This window comes from Pleurodeles waltl, chromosome 3_1 (genome assembly GCF_031143425.1).
Source record: "Pleurodeles waltl isolate 20211129_DDA chromosome 3_1, aPleWal1.hap1.20221129, whole genome shotgun sequence".
Taxonomy (NCBI): domain Eukaryota; kingdom Metazoa; phylum Chordata; class Amphibia; order Caudata; family Salamandridae; genus Pleurodeles; species Pleurodeles waltl.
The window spans coordinates 242,270,780-242,288,535 of NC_090440.1; positions in this window are offsets into that span (position 1 = coordinate 242,270,780).

A 17,756-nucleotide genomic window follows, 5' to 3' on the forward strand; every position below is an offset into this window, starting at 1 on the left:
AATAAACAACTAGAAAATCAGTGAATTCCTGTATTTGTTCCCTTTTGAAATAAAAACTCAAAACAGCAAACATATGCAGTAATCAATTAAAAAACATTTGAGAACGCCCTAAATTATTTCTAAATGATTGTTAACGAAAATATTGGGAATTTGCAAACCAGGTCTTGTCCCTTTCAGAACGGCAAACTTTAAATAAATAGCCTATGTTTTGTTTCTGATAAAGGTGGCAGCTTAACTCAAAGATGTCAATTTATGCTACCATTTGTGCGATTATTTTATTATCAAGATCAGAAACATGTTAAATGGTGCAGTGGGGTTTTGTGTGCTGTCCCCCAATTTGTGCCCCTGAGAATAAGAGAGACCACTTCTCAGCTGTGAAGGTTTGCCGAGCGGGTGGCCTGCCTAAAATGTCCACTAAGCAAACTTTTTGTTTAGAGAAAACAAACTCCCGAATTTGGACGCAGTTTTCTCAATTGAAAAAAAACAAAAGGCTGTCTTAGAGGGATTTTCTCCGAGCGCATGCTGGCCATTCTTCAAAGTGCCTCCTGGTGTCCACCATGCATCGCAGACTAATTAGAAAATATGATTTTTCAATAAATGCATTCTCAATCAATAAATGCACTCTCAAGCGCATCAGAATTGTGGAAATGATCCCACTATGAAACACTGTTGCAGCCTGCCCTTGTACTTAAACCCTGCGCCAAACTCACAGCTGTTGCTAAATGGTAAGAGCCATTAATTCATGTCTATGGAATCCAGTGTGTAAGTTAAGTTACAACAAACATACGTGTAAATTCTATATTATATCAACAGTTTACAAGTTGCATATTATTACTGTGAGCCATCTAGAAATCCTAAAGGAATGGGCTAAATGAACTCATTTAGGTGTATCCAGGCATAGCAGTTGCCCTATGTTCCCGTTGCAGCTATGGTGGACTTTTGTGCAAGCCCTGTTAATTACCTTTTCTATTAGACCTGTATTATTGAGTGGGCTTTGCCTTCACCCAAAGGTTGGTGTGACTGCTGCTGGATGAAACATCACACTTATAACATAAGCTCCTGCCTTGACATGGAGTGGTCCTGTCCCCGGCAGTCGGTGACCAGGTTCACAATAAAATGGCATATACTCAATTTCAATACAATCTTGTTGTCTGTGGTTGCTACCTTGAAATTCCACCTTGGCACTGGCAGGTACACTGCAAACCATGCTGAAAAATTGACCCAAATGTGCTTTGCTCCGTAAAGGCGGTGTAGTAGGGTGTTATCGTCTGAAGTCTGATATCCACCGGCACTTGATGGTGTACAGATGAACCCTATGCACTATGGCGGTGGGAGTAGGGGGTCCACAGAGACTATTTCACCCGGCATTCCTGTTCAGGCCAGACTAGGGTGAGAACATTTCACTCCTTATCCCCTCCCACTTGGGCACAATAGGATTGTTTATATAATCCAGCTGCGCCCAACTGTGCCATCCACCCAGTAAAACAGTTTTGTTGAGAAAGTTGGACCTTCAACTCTTAAATGCAAGTAGTACTTTAATATTTTCTGGCTTTAATGGCTGATTGTTAGTCCCTATAGACTACATACGATATTATGTTATCGATATTTGAAAACAATTTCATAGAACCGTCATAAGTGGGTCATCATTGTCAATGGTAATGCGAAATATGACACTTTCACTGCCACGCTGGCTGCTGAATTAACCCCAGTGGCCAATGCATTGATTCTCAAAAGCAATTTGGACAATCGGAGTATGGGTTTGCGCAAATAACAATCACCATCATGGGTTCATGTGGTATTTACATTACTGGTTCCAAAGCTTGAGAAATCAGAAGTAGGGTGGGATTTCAGCACTTGTGCAACTGGCAATTTGCACTTCACTTATGTCAACCGACTTTGATTTTCTTTGGGCTGGGCCCTGATATGTATTTACTTGAAAGCGACAGTAAACAGTTGCAAAATTACATTGAAAATGTACCCTTCTTTACATGCCAAAAATGTTTTTGCTCACTTCTGTCCATTCCATCAAGTCAATATGTGCCTCTTTGAAATGTGTATAGATCCCCTTTTCTCTGTACACAATCTCTTTTCAGAATTCTTTTTCAGACAAAGACAAAGGTGGCCAGAGATGAAGAGACCCTTGTTAATTCAGGCCGCTATGAATTTGTAATGATTACTTACCGCGCTATCATAAATAGTTGATGTCTGGGTGCTGGTTAAATTCAGCTCCACTGAAGGGTGAAACATGGAATCTGAACGGTGATTGGCTGGCAGCCTGGCAGGCAAGACTCTTGGGGCTGAGGAGGGCTGAGGGGAGGCAACTTTTACACTTGGAGAGGCCGGTAACACTAATCTGTGTCTCAGCTCAGCAAGTGCCTTTTTCGTCTGGTTAGTCAGAGTTTTAAAAAAAATATATCTTTGATTCACGAGAAGCCATTATTCCTTCAATTATGATCGTGTACATGCGAACCATCAACAGTCTTTGTGTGCACTACAGGACACTCAACACGACCCTTCACGTCTAATTAATTTCAAAGACATATTTTATTTATCATTTATTTGCAGTTTTATGTAGCACGTACTTGACCTAAAAAAAAGGGTAGCAAGGCACTTTTCATACATCGCGGGTGCATTTCACCTCACATGATAGGTGCATATGCAGAGTTCGACTTTTTCAGGTAACTGAGACCTGGTTTTGCAAAGCATAACAAGCGTACCTTAACTTGTTGAGTGAAACACTGAGCACACTACTGCCCGTTTTGAGTTAGAGGAAGACGCAAAACCCTTAATTACTTGCACCCCATTACAATTTAAGGCACACCTGGTATGCATGGCCAGACCATTGTTCTGTTACATAAAGATGTCATACCTGCAAGCAAGATAAGGTACACCCGATATGCTTACAAGACCATGGTTCTGCTACATTAAGAAGTCACTACTGCATGCGAGATAAGGTACAGGTACACCTGGTATGCTTGGCAAGGCCATTGAATATGATACATAAAGAAGTCACATCTGCATGCTAGATAAGGTACACCCGGTGTGTTTGGGAAGGTCATGGATCTTTTACATGAAGTAATCATACCGGTAATCAAGATAAGGTACAGCCAATGTGTTTGGAAGGCCATAGATTCATTACATTAAGAAGTCATAACAGCATGCGAGATACCATACACCCGGTATGCTTGGGTATGCTTGGCAAGGCCATGGTTCTGTTAGATGAAGAAGTCATACTTGCATGCTAGATATGGTACACCCTGTGTGTTTGGCAAGGCCATTGATCTGTTGTATGAAAAAGTCATACCTGCATGCTAGATAAGATACACCCAGTGTGTTTTTCAAGGCCATGGATCTGTTAAATGAAGAAGTCATACCGGCACAAGGCACACCCAGGGACCTTGGCAAAACCATGGTTCTGTCACATGCAGAAGTTATACCTGCATGTGAGATAAGGTACATCCGGTATGTTTGGCAAGGGCAGGGATTTGTTACATGAAGAAGTCATCCCTGCAGAAGGCACACCCAGGGACCATGGCAAGACCATGGTTCTGTCACATGCAGAAGTTATACCTGCATGTGAGATAAGGTACATACGGTGTGTTTGGCAAGGCCATGGATTTGTTTAAAAAAGAAGTCATACTGCTATAGAAGATAAGATACACACGGTATGTTTGGAAAATCTTGGGTCCAAGTGTGATCATGATTATGGTCACTACCTCCTGCACATAATGATCGTTACATCAGAAAAAAAGGCTTTGAAACATGTTGCCCTACACTTGATAAAGGTCTAAAGATATCTAGCGGTATTTAGCATGTTCTGGAGGCTACAATCACATAAAGTCAAATAGACTTCCAGAATTTTTTTTACTCAATGACAAATTTTTTGTCTACCACATCATAGTGGACACGCAAGCTACAGTACAAGGCACTTAACCACAACTTGGTGTCTCAGTAGCACAATTAGAAAGGTAGATCTGATGACCCTGTTTTCATTTCGGTAACCAAGAGCAAGCGAGTAAGCCAACAAAATGCAGCACACCCATAATAGGGTCCCTTCCCAGTAGAGTGAGCACCAATGATATCAGGGCACATGCATCTAGCTTATCTGTGTACCCATTGGTTGCTTCCTTGATGTATCTCTGTATATTCTTTGTGTGGACACAGCATTATCTATAAGACAGAGATACAAAACAAACATATATTTAAGTAGTTGCATTGACGGGTTCTAGTTTTATCATTGATGCACAGATCTTGACTTGGTAGAGTAAAATACTGACCACTCGGTTAAAGAATCAGTACTAGAAACACAATTGGACTGTGGCTTATGATGGGATAACACAGAACTTTCTAAAACTGAAAATGGAGACCAGTGCAACTATAACTCTCCTATATACTTCAAGGCATTTCACAGTCCTGGACTGTGTGCCATTGTCTTTTATGTTGTGTCCCATCAATGAGGTCTTAACAGTAAGACATAAACAAGCACTGTCAATGCCAATAGGTCTGTCTTTAAAGGAATGCTGCATGGTAATGTAAAGCATTACATGTAAATAGCACAAGAATAGATATGTGTTTGGTTGGAAGTACAGAACTGTAGAATAATATTAGCATAGGCTAAAAGGGCAGGTGACAGTTGCTCTGTCAAGTCAAACCTAAACATCCATGTAGGTTAATGACTGCCTCTTCTCATTTGTGCTGCTGGCAGAGAAAACAACATAAATTATATAGTTTTTAAAGACACTATAGTAGCATTCTAATGTCAGGTGTGTGCCCCTGAAATTTCGAGCTTGGGCAGCTGGATAAATAAATAAAATGATCACAGCTGCATGGAGGCAAAACACTTTTTTAATGGAATCATACATCTGCCCAATCAAAGCAAGTACTACTGGATCCCGACATATGGGTGGAGCCAAGTCCTCTCTCTAGTGATGCTTCTACAATTGTCTGGTGACAACTGCTCTGTCAAGACAGACCATAATGAGTGTGGGATTCCAAATGTTCATACCCTGAGGAGATGTTAGGAGAAGGGGTAAATCACGACAGGCCTGAAAGGGAGACATAGGATGTTTGTGTTTCAAGGCTGACAGGGAGTGGGAGACAGACCGTAAAACTTCAAAGCCTGGTAGATGTGTAGGGAGGACATATTGATAGAGTTCAGAGGGTAAGACCCAAGGACACTGTGCACGTTAGAAGATGTATACGTATATTATATATATTACAGCTGCATTTTTGTGACAAGCAGTCAGATGTTTATTAAAGAATTATTGCTTTTGTTAATTGTAAGTACTATGAATGAGGTGGAACTTCAATAGCTGACTAAGACTATAAAAGATGCTGTTTGTAAGAGCTGAGTTGAGTGTGGTTTCAGTTACAGAACTGGACTGTACTCCCGGCCGTATTGCTTATAAGTATACTCAATTGTTATCAGATTCGAGTCACTTCTTTATTTCTCAGAATTCGACTACAGTGGTGGAACAGGACCTCAATGTAAATTTGTTCTTTTATTGCGGTTATTCCATTCACACTAGTTTGGTGAGAAGGGTTAGTCATGTTTACTTTCAACTGATTGCTGAAAGCATTGAATCTAGACTTCAGCTGCCCTGGTATATATTCATACATATCAGCTTCCTGCTGATCTTTTTTTTGTAAATGTATGTGGGGTGAGTGGCTTGGGCTCTTAGAATCCTCTAAGTATGGATAGCCCAAGGGAGCAGGGTAAGTAGGAGGGAATCAAATCCCGTAGAGAAAATACCATGTAGCCGTCTCTACTTAGACTGGAGACATGCACTCTGATCAGTCCAGTGGAATACCTGGTACAAACAGCAGAATGTCCAGAAAGAGGTCTGCAGGCGAAAAGTATTACTTTTGTAATTTTCTCCAAATCCTAGAAAATTTGTATTACTGTGCTGCTATGATCTGCATGTTTTTTTACTGTACAGTGTATCTTATTTTGTTTTATAAGAACACATCTGTTTTACCTGTGTCTTATATTTGGTGCCTCACATTTACTTCAGCTGATTTCTATGACCAGAATCTTAATAGAGGGCTCTGAAGTGGCGACTCAATAATCCACGTAAATACAATTATTTTGTGAGCCCACTCAAATTATGTGCATGAAAAAATCACATTTGTGCCATTTATGCACCTTAGAAACACCGACCAACCTTCTCAGAAGTGAATCAAGATAAATAACGGTGAGTGGGGGTGAATGAGACCTGATGAAGTAAGCAGCATCCAGTGGAGCTCCAGCAGGCCCATACCCAATCTAGCACCATCCTGACCCCATAAGTCAGTCGGGAAGAACCCTGAGTAACCATACAATGACGGTGAAATGGCGACCTCCGCAGCTCCTGAGGTCAAAGGTAAACTAATATTCAAACATGCCGCCACAGCCATAAAACTTTAAGATGGTGGCTTCCTGATCTGAGTGCTGTGACGGTGCCCCGGAGGAGATTGGTGATGCGTTTACCTCCCTAGGGTCTGAAGAGCCATGAGAGGTCCAAGGATATGGAACGGCCCTGAGATCTGGCTGGGATGAAGAGGAGGTGAGGAGCCTCTCGCCCCCCAAGGACAAGTGAGCAAGACGCCGCAGCCCTGGGCGACAGCGTGAGGCCAGTAAGCGGTGGCAGGAATGCCCTGACATCTGTGGAGCAACTGCAGCCTTAGGAGTTCCGCAGGGCACCTGCAGCAGGGATGTGCACCCTGCCCAAAGGGCCAGCTTCGAAACCTGAGCGGGACGCTCAGCGGGTAAGGGGGGTGGCCCTGTCAGTACTGAAACTGTTGAAAAGGCCTGACTCGTTGAGGAGTCTTGAATTGGGAGAAGGACGATCCGACTCCTTGCCTGGGAAGGCCTCATGAGTGAGAATCCTTCTGGCCTGGGGCCAACCTGACAGCCCAGGGAAGCACACACTAAATAGGGATAATTCCAACTGGGGAAATATAAGAGAGACCTGCCTGATATGGAGGCATCAAAGAATAAAATGAGCCTTAAACCCACTTTCAGGAAGCCCACATTCCTATGAAACATGGGGGGCATCCTAAGCCCACCCTCATAAAGGTAGATGCAAAGTACAGGGGCTCTCCCTATTGAGAACCACCAGGACATCTTCGGATACGTGGGCCTGAGAGGCGGCCAGGACACCTGGCACATTTGACACTGGCAGAAAAAGCAGCACTAAGAGAAACAACAGGAGTTGGGGAGTGGGGAAAACCCTGCTGTTGACCTCAGTTTTAGACATAAAAACCTACACCATAAGGGAATACATTTTGGTCAACCCCCTCCTGCTGCCATAGGGTACCATACCCTGCCTCAGAGGACCCCCGAATCTAGCAACCTTCTAGTTGAGGTTCCTCTCACCTGCACAAATTGGCAAAGTGACAAAAAAGGACAGGGAGACTGACGGCTCCCACAGGCAACCTACTATAACCTTACCCAAGTTGGTGAGTGGTCAAGAGGAGAGCAATACGTTGATGGGGGGCCCCAAGCTCCAGGATGTCCTTCAAGCTATCACAACATACCGGGAAGCATTAGAAACAAAAATAGATACTCTGGGGGCAGACGTGGGACTCTTGTGAGATGATCACCGCCGCCTGGCTGACAGAGTTACCACTGTGAAGTGGGAACTGGCTGAGATCCTCTCCACTTTCACCTCCATGAACAATAAGGTAACTGACATGGAAACAAAGATTCAGACCCTAGAACTCCAGATGGAGGATGCAGAAAACAGCTCCCACTAAAACAACATACGATTAATGGGATTGCGGGAGAGAGTGAAGGTGGGGGGAAACTTGGTGATGAATTTAGAGCATTGGCTTCAAGATCAAATTGCACCACCGGGGCTGGCTCAGTTCTACACACAGGAGAGGCTCCACAGAGTGCCAGCAACGCCACCGCTCCTGGGAGCTCCACCATGCCCTGTGATGGCACGGCTCCTCTATTATAAGGACTAAGACTATATACTGAGGACACTAGGAGAAATCCAAGAGGAGAACAGCAGAGTGCAGAATTTTCCTGACTTCTTATGAGAAGTGCAAAACCATTGCTACACATTTCTGCAGGCCATAGAGAAACTTAGGCAGTTGGGTTTCTGATATGAAATGCTGTTCCCAGTGAGTCTCTGGGTAGTGACACCAGACAGAACACACTTCTTCCAAACCCCACAAGAAGTATTGGACTGACTGGAGTGACATCCTTCCCAGAGCCCTAGATGCAAACCTCAGAGCGAGAGACAATGATACCCTCCATCGAGAGGGCTGAACAGATCTCGCAGCTCCATAGTCCCATCGCAAGAGGAAACACAGCTAGAAAGGCAGAGAGTAATGGAGGCAGTGACGTCCCTGAACGGCTTGGGCACTGGTCCTCCCTTGCCATTGGCTGACAGGGCCTCTGGCATCTCAGACTCTGACAGTGGCTCTAATGCCTTGGAGACCTCTAGTGGTGCCTTAGCAAAAGTCACTCCAGGGACAGCTGATGAACTTATCTGATGTAACCCAGCATATAGCAAGACTTAGGGATTTCCCCATACTTACAACATTTCACTCCAATCTTGGATGGGAAGGGCCGATTAAGGTTTATTGCATTGCTCCCCCCTGTGGAATGTGCTATAATGCTCTACTGCACCTGCTGGGTGGGGGGATTTGAGCTGGAGGCTCCTCTCTACGACCACCGCTACGTTGATTAGATTGCTCGACTTGGATGGGGGGGCTACGGCTTGTTTGTCCTGGGGAAGGGGAGTTGGCTTAACTGTTATTGGTTTTCAAAATAGGGACAAGTAAATTGTGACATTCTGCACTACTTGCCTCTGGCCTAGAAGATAAGACTGTCTGAAACTGGAGCAGAGGGGTGGAGTCCAGCGGGGGCAGAGGAATGGGGGGTCTGCACGGACTACACTGCCTAATTACTACAACACATACATATCAACTAATATACTGGAATATCAGCAGAATGCACACCATGTTTAAATGATATAAAGTGTTCTCCTATCTGAATAAAAGTGGAGTCCATATAGCAATCCTGCAGGAAACCCACCTAAAGGCCAAAGAGAGACTGGCCTTACAATGCCAATGCTGGGGCCAGGCCTTCTACACTGCATACTAGGCATTTGCCAGGGGAGTGATCATATGGATCAGGGAGGGAATGCCGTTTCAGCCCACAGATAGCACAACAGACCCAGAGGGACATGATGTAGTGGTGACAGGTAGACTGGAGGGCAGAGAAATAGCCATAGTGAACGTCTACACCCCCATCACTGACCAGGGCACTTTCCTGATGAAGCTGCCGGGTCCTCTGGCCCCATATCTCCAAAAACAGATTATAATGGGAGGAGAATTTATTTGTGTGTCTGACCTTCTGATGGATCACTCTCACCACCCACTACCAGATTCTCAGCTGCACAGAGTGGCCCACATGTTGATAGACTGGCAGAAGTAATGGGGACTGACAGATGCTTGGAGACATACACATCTGCAAGACTGGGATTATTGTTCTTTCTCTGGCCTACACAACCTCCATGTATGTCTGGATACCTTTTTATGCACCCCTGATGTAAATAATCAGATCCACATGACAGTGTACTTAACCCACACTCTCTTGGTTCATAATCCACTCATGCTCCAAATAAACTGGACTCAATATAAAGCATGGATCCCTACATGGAGACTGAAGCTGGTATCCTTGGAGGATCAAGTCTTCGGGGAAGAAATTAACACTTGAATAGGTCAATACTTCCTAGACAATGCAGAGTCAGCCTCCACCCCTCAGATGAAATGGGACACATTCAAAGCTGTATTTCGGGGGATACTGTGAGGCAACATCAATCAGTATTAGGGGCACGTTATTACAAGAGGTCTTGAAAGCGGAGACAGGCCGGTCCCTGGAGATGCAGAGGCCTGGCCGGCCTTCAGCAAGCCCTCCTAGACCAGAAAAAGAAGGTGGCAACATTTGTTGAAAGGTTGTGCAGCTTTAATTATAGAGGTTATATGGATTGCACTCATGCTGAGGTGGACTCCACTGGGGCCCACCTGGCATGGTTAGCTAACTCTGCGAAGTTGGGGTTACTCATAATGGAACTTCAGTCTGACGAGGGAGAGCCCATAGACACGAGAGAAGGGATCAACACTCACTTTTATACCTACTATGCAGATCTATACAAGAGCACTACCCCATATGACAGAGAGGCGATAAAAAGTTAAATAGAACTATTGCCCCACCCCACCCTCACAGCAGAAGAGGCTGAGGATCTCGGTAGAGCCATTATCCCTCAAGAAGTAAAGGGCACTATTAAAATTGTGGCCCAAGGGAAAACATCATGGGAAGATTGGTTCCCAGCTGAGTTCTATATGTCCTCCAGGGGGGAGTTGACCCCCAAATTGGTGGAGCTCTATGAAGCACCAAAAAACTCCACATCTTTGCCGGCTTTCTCCCAAGAAGCACTGGAGATCCCTTTAATAAAACTGTGAAAACCAGCACATGAACACAAAGAGCACAGACCACTGCCGATGTTAAATGTCAACTAAAAAATTCTAAGTAAGATCCTAGCGACTAGAATGCTCCCATATATGAGTAAACTAATTCACACTGATCAAGTGGGCATCATACCAGGCTGGACACAGCACTAAATATCAAATGCCTACTGACTATTCTGGAGGGGCAAGACCAGGACAATGAAAATACGGCGGTGTTCACAGTTGACGTGGAAAAAGCCTTTGATAGCCTAGAATGGGAGTATCTATATGACGTGATGTGTCACATGCAGTTAGGTGAGAACTTTATGGCATGGACACAATTGCTATATACAGACCCAAATGCCTGGGTCCGCACAGGCAGAATAATTTCTGACCCTTAAGCAGTTTTCCACGGAACGAGACAGGGATGTCTCCTTTCCCCCTTACTTTTTGCACTAGCCATGGAGCCACTGGCAGCTCATGCAAGAACTGGAGGATTCTACCAGGAAATGCAAATTGGAGGATATCGGCATACCATAGCCCTCTATGCAGTTGATCTCTTACTTTTTCTGCAGAATACAGCTGAGGAACTTGAAGGTGCTAAACAAATGCTGGTAGAATTTAGACACCTGTTGAGGTTACAGGTGAAGTGGCAGAAATCCAGGCTATTACAATTCATCCCCAAGCACCCTCCACCAGATGGGCTGGGACTGTTGGTATGGGAGCCTCAGTGTTTAACGTATTTGGGGAATAAGGCCAATCATACTAGATCCAATATCCTGGAAGGGGACCTAGGCAAGGCAATTAGGATGATGAAATCCCACATGGATTTTTGGAAAACCCTGCCCATCTCAGTGAGGGGCCATCTCAGTGAGAGGCCAAATAGCGCTGATCAAAATGATCGCATGTTTAGGTTTGACTTGTACCTCTTTGGACCCCTCTGGGTTTGGATTCCTGGGGCAATGTTTAGAGAAACTTGACTCCCTGCTTACAACTTTCATATCGGGCTTGGGCTGTAAGAGAGTGGCTTTATCCATGATAAAATGACCAACAGAAGAAGGAGGACTAACATTGCTGATCTCTAAAATTACTATGTCTTGCACCAACTTCAATGGTTTGTGTTAGCGGGCAGACGTACCCTGAGTAAAATCATGGGACCTCATGTTCTGAGTCTATCAGCTCTCACTAAAGTCCTACTACAGTTGAGGCGCACTACAGGGGGTGACACCCAGAAGTACAAGGTAATAGCAAAATGCTGGGCTTATGCCTCTGGAAAATTCGTAGAAAAATACCTTACAGACAAGATCTGCCCATCACCATTCTGACAGAGCTCCTACATGAGGGAGATTGGAGGGGACTGGAGGGCTGGGTGACTGCGGGAGCAACAGCGATTGGGGACCTATTCCTAGAAGATACACTCATGCCCTTTGAAGATTTTCGCTCAGCGTTTGACCTCCCTCAGGGCCACTTCCTGCTCCACCAAGCTCTAACAGCAGCCATACGTAAACACTGACGGGGATGACAAATGGAACCAAACCAGCACTTTAGTTGAAAATACATAACCCTTTATTAAGGCACCTTCAAGGCATTCACATGCCTATATAGAGCACTGGGGAAAGATCTTAATAATCTATCCGAGCAACTGAGGATCATCTGGGAGGAGGATTTGGGTGTCCCAGTCCCGGAGAAGGACAAGGATAACATACTAGAGAGAGTCCTGGGGATGTCTAGAAATGCCCGCTTAAAGCTCATCAGTTATCATGTTCTGCACAGAGCATACCTAACACCGGAAAGGATTGCCAAATATTTCTCTGTAGCAGAGGTGGAATACCCTAGGTGCGGGGAGATTATAGCTGGCCTCCTTCACATGTTTTGGTCCTGCCCACAGGTACAGGATACTGGGAAACAATAACAGATATGATTTGGGTGCTTCTGTGGAAGGAGATACCATGGACCCCTGGACACTGCCTTTTTAGCTGGTTCCCCCACACCCCTAAAATGAAGGCCACAGTTAGATTCTAGGAGCTGGCACATCTCTTAGCCAAACGGGACATGGCCAGGACCTGGAAAATCCCTAGAGGACCCCAAATTTCCACTTGGTGTAGATAAGTTATGAAATGGGCAGGCTGTGAGGGGAGGTTTATGACAACGGAAGCTAAATGGGGAATCAGCACATTAGAAGCGGCCCAGAAATCCGATTCACCAACTTACTATCGGGTGGGGGCACTGGCATGAGAAGATTGTAGGACTAAGCCATGCCTAGCATGCGTACTGACTTCTAATAATGCCCAGGGGCACCTCCACACTAGGTATTTGACGGGGAAAACTCCTCACACATTGGTCGTCCTTTGTTAAATGGAGATAGGGCGTAGACGGTTCTACATCTACAGCCTAAATGACAACACAACTAATTTGGAATTCGGACGAGTTTTGTATGTACTAATCTCCCCCTTCCTTATGGTTTGAATATTTGTGGTAACATGAAAGCATGCTTATTTGCTGGGCTTTGGTGCTTTAAATAAAATATGTTTTAAAAAAAATTAGGGTAAAAACAAAATCACCCCAAAACATCTACTTAAGAGCACAAAAAGACTTTGAATTGTCTGTTCCAGTGTCTGATGAGGAATATAGAAAAGACAAGGAAATGTAAGTAAAAAAAGTATTAAAAAATAGCGACATGTTTCTTTAAGGAAGAAAAGTTTTAGCCAAACGGAAAAGGGGCACTCTTTCACTTTGCAAGTGAGGGCACTGAGAACAAGAGCTAAGTGCTTTGCTTTCTCGTGACACTTACAGGATGTGACGGCTGCAGCCAAGCATGCAGGCTAAAGACTGCACTGATGTGGCCTTCTGGGAGGAGAATGGGACGGGGAGAGTAAAAAGAGGGGGGAGGGAAGGGCTTGTGGAATAAAACATGAGGGAGAGTCAGAGCTAATGCATCAGGGGCTCACGATTTGAAACTCCTCTTAACACCCTCGCCAAATCTGTATCTCACAGATATCTGCCTTTCTAGGGCACTGGCTCCTTCTGGTCTGAATATTAGAGCACGTGGCTAAAGGTCACTTTTGCTTCACTTTAAACGTCGGTGCTGGATCCCTGAATGCCTTGTGTGATTTATGACCATTTAAATTAAGTTACTCGGCTTCTATTCAGAATTAGAAATGTAGCTCCATCTAAACTTGGCTTCAATGGAAATGTTTATTTTCAATGATAATAAAAATGTAGGTAAATTAAATGTAATCTAGAATACTTCTGACCTTTTATGATGCAAGTTGAATATCACAAAAGTATGCATTACTTAAGACGAGGTTTCTTTCACTCCTTTTCTTTGTGATCCCTCTTTACTCTTAAATCGACTACTGATTTTTTTTTTTCTCTGTTTCAAGTATTGCGTTATGGTTTCAAACTTCCATCATAAACAAAAATATGATAGAAATACAATTGATGTTTGCATGCGTACGACCCCGGGGCCCAGGCATAATTCCGAGGGATTTATACAACTCAGTGGTAAACTTATATTAACGTACTATCCAATACTATTCTTGATGGAGCTGATCTACAGACACTTGGGCAGGAGCGCATATTATCCCAATTGATAAGAAGGGAGACCGAGGTACTCCTGGAAAATATAAGTCTCTCGAGCAAATTGCACAAAATCGTCTGTAAGCAATTGGGCTGATGGAGAGCAGATTTTACCCCCTTTTCAAACGAGCTATTGAGCCAACATTAGCACCACTGATTAAGTTTTCCACTTCATACATATACTATGGATCCAGCTGCAAAAGGCAATCTTTATGCAGTCTTCATTGACCTAAGGACCGCCTTTGATTGGGTCCCAAGAAAAAAATTGTGGTAGGTCCTTGGCCCAATGGGCGTCTCTTATCCTATACTAAACACATTAATCAGGTTACATCACTCTAATTATGCCCAGGTTAGATGAGGCAGGACTGGCGTGGGAACAAGTCCTATTCCAATTTTCATGAGAGGAGTTGGTCCACCAGGGGTGTGTCCTGGCAGCTACACTTTTTTTCTTTGTGTTTCAATGGTGGAGATTTTTCAAATAATTATGTTAATGACGCTCCTAAACTGAACGGAACAGCAGTTCACACATTCTTATTTGCCGATGACACCTTATTTTTGTCAAGGATGCCCCCCAGCCTACAGAACCTCCTTACCAAGTATACTGAATTCTGCTGCCTTAGCGATCTAGAAATCAATACTCAAAAGACCAAGTATATGACATTTAATCCTCATAAAGGATACAAGGGCACACTGCAAATGGGAAGCAACATTCTTGAAAATGTACAAACCTTTGACTATCTAGTTACAGAATAGCCAGTCCACTCCTAAGGGGGCCTCAAATTGGAAAAAAACTAGTATTTTTGTACACCATAGTGCAGTAGCATTTGGATAGGGGCACCCAGTCCAGATCAGTCTGACCTGCTATTCAAGTATACACAATGAAAGCTTAATCAGCTGCACTATAGGGCGCTGAAATATGCTGTGAGGCTGATCTGAGCTCCCTGACCGTAAAAGGAAACAACTTTGTTAAATCATTACTAAGCCTCCTCCGAGCTCAACTACTTTACCTCTGTTCTTGGACAATGATTAAAGAATATTGAGCATTTAGTTGCCCTGAGGCCTCCCCTCTACTGGATTAGGTTGTGGTCCCCCCATGAGTTGGAACTATTCAGTAATGAAATGGTTGAAGTTCTTGAACTCAACATTAATTCAAAAATAATTTGATTCGAGCATGTGAAATCATGATTATCCAGACTTGGCAAGGATTCAATGTGAAGTGATTCCTCAACCACTAGAAAAGCCACAAATAACCTTCAAACATTTACTGCAAAATAATTATTTGAGCAGTGGCACTGAACTACGAAGATTGGGAACCTCACTGATCACTTTCTGGCAAACAAGCCTTCTCCTAAACTTGAGTCCTACCTCGATGAGGCCTAACCTCCTTTAGCAAAGAGTCTTTACACTACGTTCAGGCTCGGTACCCTACATGTGAGATCCTTCTCTTCCAAGTGGCACTCTTCCTTGGAATGTTGTCTTCATATGCTTCTGATGTCCTCATGTTACTGAGACTATTGACCATTTGGTATTCTTCTGCACTGCTTATCGCAGACTGAGATATAAGTGCATTTGGCCTCTGTGCTTAAATCTCAGTTTGAGAAGAGGTATTAAGAATAATAAAATCTGTCATAAGCAGGCTGATTGTTTTTTACTTAAGCTGGTTCTTATTTTTAGACTGGACATTAAGAAACTGATACATTTCTTCAAACTCCCCTGCTAGATGGCCAGATGGCATAAGCTAGTTTTTGAATACTGTTTTTATAAGATCTGACTGTATCCATTGACGAATGATGAACTGCTTCCATTCAGATGTCATATATATTGTCCTATTTTCAACTATTACGCAATCATTCAGGAAGCTAGCTGATCCAGTGGGGTCCAATCAAGTGGGCAGTGAGTTTGAGAGTTTTTAAAAATTATTGTGTAAATATTTTGTATCCTGTTCTAATACTCAATCACTGTGTTAACTTTTAATATCACATTTCAATTTTAATGCACAGTGAATTGCATTCTTATGTTGTTTTTCACCCCGAAATATTGTATTTTAATGAATTGATATATGTTATCTGCCCACTTCAATTGATAAAATCGTAATGTCATTCCTCACCTGAAAGCCTAAAAAAAAGATGTATATTTTGAATAAAAAATAGGATTTATACAAGGGAGAAGCTTCAGGGTTTTTTGGGGGTGTTATACCCTCCTAATAAATATACTTTCCGATGAATAGTTGGGTAGAGGTGCTTTCAGTCGGGAATGGTGAGGTACCTGTCGGATTTCACCTGGGGTTCTGGCATGCACACACTGACAAAACACACACACTCTCTCATATCAGCTTTGAAATCTCAAAAACTGTTGATTATTTTACAAAGTATTGTTTTTCTCACTTGGTACTCCTACAAATATCTCTTTCCAATGCCTTTTAAGCCCCTCTTATTCACCCTGCTTGTCCTATCATGTATTGTAACATTATGTGCCAGCGTGATTGTTGGGAAATCTGAAGCTCACACCCATCCAATCTTACTGGCCAAGCTACGCCCCTGGATTTGTATCGTAATAAGCTGCGGTTGTTACATCATGTTGTATCTTTAGTTGTATGTGTCATTATTTGAGTCAGAGAACAATTCCAACTGAAACTTTGCAAAAAGCTATAAAATGTTATGCTTGAACATTGTTGTTTGGGTAAGTATACATAGAAGAGATTATAGATGATTTATGCAATGTTAGTTGAGATGGTGTAGTTCTGAAGTACCATTACTGAGGTCTCACTGTGCTGTGGGATTTGCACCTTCACGCCACAGCCTCGAGGGTTCCATCAAAGAGCGGAGTCTGTTTGCGTATGATCATCAGCAGTAGGACAGAATCGATATGAAAGTATATCTACATTGTGATGCAAGGTCAAAAGTACAAAACATGACAGTGCTTCAAAGACCGAAGGGCAGCAGGAGGACTCTAAGCAATACTGGTCTTCAATATTGAGGGCGTGTGGTTGAAGGGAAGAAGCTGTCCAGTCTTCACTGTGGAGGATATTCCAGTGGATGGGCCCAAGAATGTAGAAGGACAGGAGATGGTGATTCGTGGCATGGAGGTAGCCTGAATGGTTACAGTGGTAAAGAATCTGCGAGTGCTCTGGAGAGGAGTGGCAGTGTACTGCCTTAAAAATAAGGATGTGCATTACATTTTGTATTGGAATGTGAATTTATCACTCCTCAGCAACACTCTTTAAATTTGATGCAACACACTTAGGGGGTCATTCTGACCCTGGCGGTAATTACCGCCATGGCGGAGGTCGGCGGTAGCACCGCCAACAGGCTGGCGGTGCACCGCTGGGCATTCTGACCGCGGCGGTTCAGCCGCGGCCAGAAACGGAAAGTCGGCGGTGTACCGCCGACTTCCCGCTGCCCTTGAGAATCCTCCATGGCGGCGGAGCGCGCTCCGCCGCCATGGGGATTCTGACACCCCCTACCGCCATCCGGTTCCTGGCAGTTCTCCCGCCAGGAACAGGATGGCGGTAGGGGGTGCCGCGGGGCCCCTGGGGGCCCCTGCAGTGCCCATGCCAATGGCATGGGCACTGCAGGGGCCCCCGTAAGAGGGCCCCACGAAGAATTTCAGTGTCTGCTTTGCAGGCACTGAAATTCGCGACGGGTGCAACTGCACCCGTCGCACCTTCCCACTCCGCCGGCTCCATTCTGAGCCGGCGTCCTCGTGGGAAGGGTGTTTCCCGCTGGGCTGGCGGG